The sequence below is a fragment of the Electrona antarctica genome, assembly GCF_951216825.1.
Source record: "Electrona antarctica genome assembly, chromosome: 1".
Taxonomy (NCBI): Eukaryota; Metazoa; Chordata; class Actinopteri; order Myctophiformes; family Myctophidae; genus Electrona; species Electrona antarctica.
This window is the reverse complement of record NC_136806.1, coordinates 37,375,472-37,382,956: the sequence shown is the minus strand read 5'-3', so window position 1 is coordinate 37,382,956 and position 7,485 is coordinate 37,375,472.

The following is a 7,485-nucleotide window of genomic DNA, read 5'->3' as shown; positions in this document are numbered from 1 at the left end:
TTTGAATATTTCATCACATGTTGCTGTGGTATACAATCTTCAAACAACACACCTTAAAGATGGAGTGCCACGATTTTTTTCCACCCTAAAACATGATCATCAGGTTTTATTGTTATATAAGGAGGTATAATTTTTTCAAAAAAGTGTACAGTATTTGTTAAAATGTTGTTTTTATGTGGGCACGCCCACCAGTTCATTGAGTATGCCTGGTTTGCCTGGTGGGTGGTGATGGGTGGTGATCCACCTGAACTGAAGCCTCGCCTACAGCTGTAGTTGTATGATAAAGGGGGAGGGGTTAGGGGAGGGGCTGATAGTGTGGTGTCACTATATTACTGTTTACTTCATTGGCCCGTTTGACTGTCAAGGGTTCAGCCTCCAGGAAGAAACCCTAAATACAAAGTTAATACACCATTGCACATAAAAACGACTCCAGGGTGTCTAATGAAGTACTGTCACCTCATAGACACGTGAAAAACTGGAAAAATAAAAAAATTGTGGCACTCCATCTTTAAATATATTAATTCATAATTTATTGTTGCATAAATAGCACATGAAAAATAAATAAATACATATTTCTTGTTCCAATAAATAGTGAATGTAAGTGCCGATACAGTTAGGGTTAGAGTCCAGACCAGCCCTTTTAGATGGCCATCTATCCTCCCCCAGAGCAGTGTTCATTTCGTTGACTAAAACCATGACAAAAATGTTCGTCGACTACATTTTTTCAGTGACGAAAACAAAACAAAAACAAAGCTGTGATGACTAAGACTAAATACATTGTCCATTTAGTCAACAAATAAAAACTAGACTAAAATGTTAGGGAGGGACTAGTGGAGTAGAGATCCAGTATAGAACTAAAAGGCAAGTCATTTTTATGTTTGTTGGGGCTGAAAATAGCAGATCTACAAGCTCACAACACGTTGCAGTGCGACCCATTGTGAGCTTATAGATCGCAGATTTTCAGCATGCAAACAAAAGGGTAAAATCAAGCATTACGACACCATCAAGGCCTGCCAAAATAGTTGACTAAAATCTTATATTTAGTTGACTAAAACTGGACTAAAACTACAACTTTTCAGATTACTAAAACATGACTTAAACTAAATCAAAATTAAAACTCCTGCAGATCCATGGCATAATAACTCTTTAGTGATGATCACACTTCTTTATGGGAAGTCCGGTACAGTCGACGATCTTTTTAAGTAGTATTTTCAGTTTAAATTGTTTTTTGGGATGAGGATTCTCACACTTGCACTTGGTAACCTGCATCAAAAACAAAATAATTGCATAATGACAATTACATGATGAACATGTGACCCTTCCCACAGTTAACAAAATCATGCTTTTGTTTTGTAGCATGTTCTGAAGCATGCTCTAGAGCAGTGGTTTTCAATCAGTGGTCCGGGGACCACCAGTGGTCCTTAGGGGGATTCCAGGTGGCCCCCAGCTTGATGGAGAGTTTGTAACCAAATTTGGTTTCATTTTTGGATTAACACTCTCAAGAGTTAAATTATTGTTAAACATCTGCATTACTTAATTTACAAGAAGTCTACACAATTAGAGAATGCAAAATAATTGTTATTTTGATCAATGTTTGCACATTATCTCGCCTATGGTACCAACATCAATACAGCATGGAATTGTGGACAAAATCTTATATCGAACGATAACAAACTTCTTTAGTTTTGGGCCATCAATGAAATGGTGGTCTGTGGCTCAAATGCTGAATAAATGATACACAACTTGATATGAAAAGGGTTGAAAACCACTCTTCTAGAGTAACATGTGCAGCACATTGTTATAGAAATACAGTATATCTCTGGCTTGCACAAAGGCATATTAAAACAATTTGTGAAAGTTAGTGAGCTTACTGCAGATAATAAGACACATTGGATGTGTAATATCATAGAAAGTATTTCTTACCAATTTGTTGAAGGTCTTCAGATGTTCTTTAAGGTTCTTTATGGCCTCACAGCCATTAACGCAGCTCGGATATGAATGTGGCGGAAATGTAGTTAGACTCTTCTCAGCCAAACAGTAGAATTTATCCTGGGAAGAAGACAGAACATGTTACAGAATAAGTTACAATATCCTACATGTTAGGGTTGAAATATAGCTCCATCTTACAAGTGCACACGATGCAATATGATGCTGTTGTGATAACAGCATTGTATTTTTTTATGAAGACCGCTGGCGTAGTGGTCCGGGCACCTAGGGCTCTATTTTCGTCCATGCTAAACCCCTTATCCCTAAACTTCTTTGCCTTTTTTTTTTTTTAAATCTACAAGCTCACAACGTGTCGATGTAGATCGGCTAGTTGAACTATTAAAAAACGTTTTTCCAAATACTAAAAAAGGCAAAGAAGTTTAAGGATAAGGGGTTTAGCATGGATGAAAATAGAGCCCCTGGGCTACAATGTAGCCTGACAGCACGCCGCGGGTTCGAATCCCGATCCCGACGGTCTTTGTTGTGTGTCACTCACTTCCCAGCTCTCTCTCCCCATTTCCTATCAATAATAATGGCATAAAAAGTCCCCCAAAAATCTTAAAAGACCACTTCACCACTTTTCAATGTATCTTTATGTAATTGGTCCTCACTAATGATCATGATAAAATAGCACAATGTTTTTTGTCTGTGTCTCATAGGAGGGCTGTGGGCAGTTCAGAAACCCATCCACCGGTGACATCATCTATGGGGAATCCAACCTAATAGAAACAGCAGGCTTTCTATTCCAGAAAAGTTGCAATGCGAAAATGGAAACCATCGTTCTCACGATAATACAAATCTAAATATTGTTTTTTTTTTTTTGAATCTGCCTAACGATGATGCCCTCCTATGAGACACAGACTGAGTAGAAACAAATGGTGCTATTTTATCATGAACATTAGTGAGGACCAATTATATGAAGACAGTTTGAAAAGTGGTGAAGTTGTCCTTTAAATGAAAGAAGACTTCTAGAAACATAGATTACTAACTAGTAACAACAATACCAAAACAGTTGCTTACAAATTGTGGTAAAGTTTATAACATACCACATGGCACGATGCTTGTTCCTCCGACATGTACATGTAGACGTACTTATTCAACAGTGCCTGTTTAAAAATCAGAGATTGAAAAAGGCTTTTAGATATGACACATTTGCTCATTTGGATAAATCATAATATGTCACTGAAGATTCTGCAACACTGAACATAACTTACGTGGTGTTTTTTTACTTCTAGAAGGGCATCTATAATGCCCTTCTTCAGCCGGTGTTCCTGTTCCTTGTGGTGCTGCTGTGGTGATGCTGTGTACACCATCATGTACACCATCGTGAATGTCAGAAAGAGGATCCAGATAGTCTTCATGGCTTCGAGGTACAGCTCAGTTGTCAAGTTGAAATGGAAAGCTTAACGTGCATGCTAAAATACTTGTTGCTTATATACTCTAGTAAATGCTGACACTCTCACACCTCTACACATCCTGAGGAAGACTTCAGAATCACGTCATAATGACCAAATAAGGAACCTGCCAACAGGCTCATGCCACCCAAATACTTTTTTATAAACTTTTTGTTTTCTAAGGAGGTCATAAAGAGAAATTGTATTAGGTGCAATTGTTGTACAGTTCAAGTAAATTATAATTACTTGTAGAGCAAAGTGATTTGCTGTAGAGAAGGGGGACAGGTACAGACCCCTGGGGGACTCCATTCAATGAAGTGTTTAGGGTTAAGAGCAACCTATTTACAAGGCGAGAATAAATTGACCAGAGGATAGTGGAGGGGATTAGACTGATACAACATATTTAAATTTAAATACAGTAAATCAAATGAAGGGGCAGCGGGGGTCACCTAACAGGGAGAGTGGGAGGTAAACATAATGCAAAAAACATAAGGCAATAAAAAGTAAAAGTACAATCGCTAGACATGTATTTATAATCTATATTATTAATCTCTATATTACTGTTCACTATATTGGTTCTTCTGCATTGGATTGATGCCACCAAATAATTTTGTTGCACATAAAATGTCCATTCATCGGTCCGTCCGTCATCCATCCATCCATCCATCCATCCATCCATCCATCCATCCATCCATCCATCCATCCATTCATCCATCCATCCATCCATCCATCCATTCATCCATCCATTCATCCATCCATCTGTAGGACTCCATTGAGCAGATATGATAATTGGTTGGAAAATAGTGAGTCACTGGCTGGTAACTTAGGTATAAATGTTGTCAAATGCATCTCTGACCCCCTCCGGAGGTGGTTTTGGAGATCTTCAAAATCATCTTATCTTCAATGCATCTTCCACACATAGTTACATGAAATGAGAAAAGCAACATTTTAAACGAAGACATTCAGATCCATATGTCTTATTTTTATCCAAGCCATTCCATACGTATGTACAGATATGATCCTATATTAGGCCTATCCTTGATAGCCTTTACATTTCTTTGTATATTATCTCACAAATGAATAATAGATTTAGAAACACCTCATTCTGGTCACTTGACTGTGTACCAAATGCCGAATTCAACAACTAGAGGGTGGGACAAATCTGCCAATGTGCTTTGTGGACTGTAGAACACTGGTTCCTGAACGTTGGGTCGGGACCCATATGTGGGTTGCGTACAGATTTTTATGGGTCACAAGTTCACAACATTTATTTTTTCTTCATTTCAAAACATGACAACAAAAAAAATCAAAGATTTTCAGAAGTAAAAAAAAAAAAAACATGATAAAAACAATTAAAGATTTTGGCCCGGGCCGCGGCTAAGCAGTCCAGTCGAGCCCGACAACCTTTTCTGCGTGTCTTCCCCCCGTCTCTCGCCCCCTTTCCTGTCAAGCTACTGTAAACGCCAAAAAAGCAACAAACAAAAAAGCCCACTGAGGTAGACCATATGGTGATAGGACTTAATAAGAATTTCACCAACTGGAAAATTCACATGTAATATATGGTTACTCGGTGAGAATGAAGCAACATTTTATTTCCTCTTTCAAATGTGTAACGGAACATTGACTGTAGTACAGAATAAACTACTTGATGTCTGTGATTTTCTAGCTATTTGACCTTTGTCAAAAACAGTTTATCGGGGAACTGACAGGGAATAAGTTAGCCTGATATGATGGCAATTATGATGGCAATTGGGAGAGGTAAGAACAAAAAAAACATTGCATGGATGTATCCTCACTGTATCCCAAGGCCATCAGGGTTTTGGGTCTCGCAACATCACACCCCTCACTCAGGTGACCCAGCCGGGGTGATCAAGTCCCTACTTACGTCCCAGTAGCTACCGGGTACCCACGATCAATCCCATTAGGGAAAGACCAGGGCCACACAATCCGCCACTCCCGAACTACTCTGCCGGGACTGGGAGGTCTGGCGCGTGGAAGGACTATAGGCTCTGTGGGTTGACTCCTGTCCGGGCCCCTCCTACGTCTCACCAGGTCCACTCCTGCTCTCACCAGGTGCAGCTAGGACCTGTGCGTTGCACCAGACTCCCAGCACCAGACACTTCATTCAGGAGCGGCGGATTCTTGAGCCGCAATGGTTCTGCAGGCTCCACCAGCAGGGGAACAGGGGGCCACATGCTCTGCTTACGGCCTTACGCCTTGAATAGCCCTCCAATAAAAGTACAACACCAAGATCAGGATATTTAATTCCATGGTGAAGCCTGATCTGCTGTGTATGGAGCAGAAACCTGTTAACTGTTAACACCATGAAGAGAATCCAGGCATTCAACATCTGCCTCAGAAAAATCCTCCGAATTTGCTGGCTAAACACAATCAGCAATCTGGAACAATGGCAATGACAAAACAACACCCTGTAGAGGAAGAATTCCTCAAAAGCCGCATGGAGACAGATTGGCCACATTCTTCGCAAGTCTGCATCTAATATCACAAGTTATGCCCTGTTCTGCCCTGTACAATATAATAAGTAGTAGCTAACTTTAGTCCTCCTGCCATACAGTACCTTCGGACCATGCATGCACGCAGTAAAATGCATCACATTTGCAACAATTTTATTTAACTACAGGAATATAATATTATTTATCCTTTTGTTCCACAGGCATGCACTGCATTGCAATTAAATGAATTGTCTTTTGTTTGTTTTCTCACAGGAATAACAACAATGGTTTTACTGAGTAAGCTCCCTCTGTGTATTGCGATCATCATTATTATGCTCCCTTATATACAGGTCCATTTGGTTACGTTTGTACAATCTCTGAATTCAATACCAAGGATTTCTGGTTGCTTGTTATACTAAAGTTGGTGAACTGCTGTAGTATGTCTGTGATTCCAGTGCTCTCTGTTTGGCAATACCACCTGCCATCAGCAGAAATCCCATTCAGATGGTTCATCAAGTGAACAGGTTGGTTAAATGGATCAGATCATTTTTTGATGCAAATTATCATTAACTAGAAAAAGTGCCCTTCTGGGCACAGGTCTCCACCAGGAGGATAGGACTGTGTGAGATGTTTGGCAAAATGTTTAGTAGTAATATAAACATGTTTGCCTTGTATGGCAATTGGATGATTTGAGGCATTTTGTTCCAATCAACCTGTTTTGCAAAAATCAACCTGTTGGTGGCGCTATAACAGGCCAATGTGAAAAGGGTGGGATATATTCCTCAGCCTAGTAAGAAAATGTGTGAAAGATTTCACGTAAATTGCATGCTGTGTTCATGATTTGAGGCTTTTGTTCAAAACGGGGCAATCTTGCAAACTGTGAAAGGCAATTATAGCCAATTAGGGTGGAATATGAAATATCGGACAGATCCGACTTGAGCACATGACCATAGAGATACTGTGTAACGATTTGTGAGATTTTTGGACAGAATCTGGAGGAGTAATATCCAAAAATGTGTTTTACAAAAGTCGGCCTCCTGGTGGCGCTATAAAAGGCAGATGCGGAAAATGCAGGTCAAAGGTTTGTCCTTGGCCTCTAGGGAGTGTGCATGCAACGTTTCACGCAGATCGGTGCAGTTTTAGGTAACAAATGTGAAAAGCTGCCTCATGGTGGCGCTATAACAGGCCGTTCTGGAAAATGCGGGGCAGAGGTTCATCGTTGGCATCTAGGGAGTGTGTGTGCAAAGTTTGGCATCGACCGGGTTAACGGTGCCGGAGATTAGCTGGTAACGGACGGACGGAAGGACACACGGACGGACACACACACGGACGGACGGACACACACACGGACGGAGTGCAAAACATACTCTCTCACCATGCCTTCGGCCTGGTGGAGACAACAACAGCTGGTGTAACACAAAAGGTGCAGTGATACATGCAGTGGCTAGCCTACTGTACTGCAGTGGATAAGCCAGAACTGAAGTTTTGGGTGGGCCTGGCCAGGAGTGGGTGGGCCTGCATGCACACGTGCGACACCCCATGGCTATACGCCCCTGCTGTAGGCCTACTGTATGTCATACAGTACGGAAACTGAGTCAGTGCGCTCAGTTTCCGTATATCCGAACGCATCCATAAATATCAAATATGCGCTT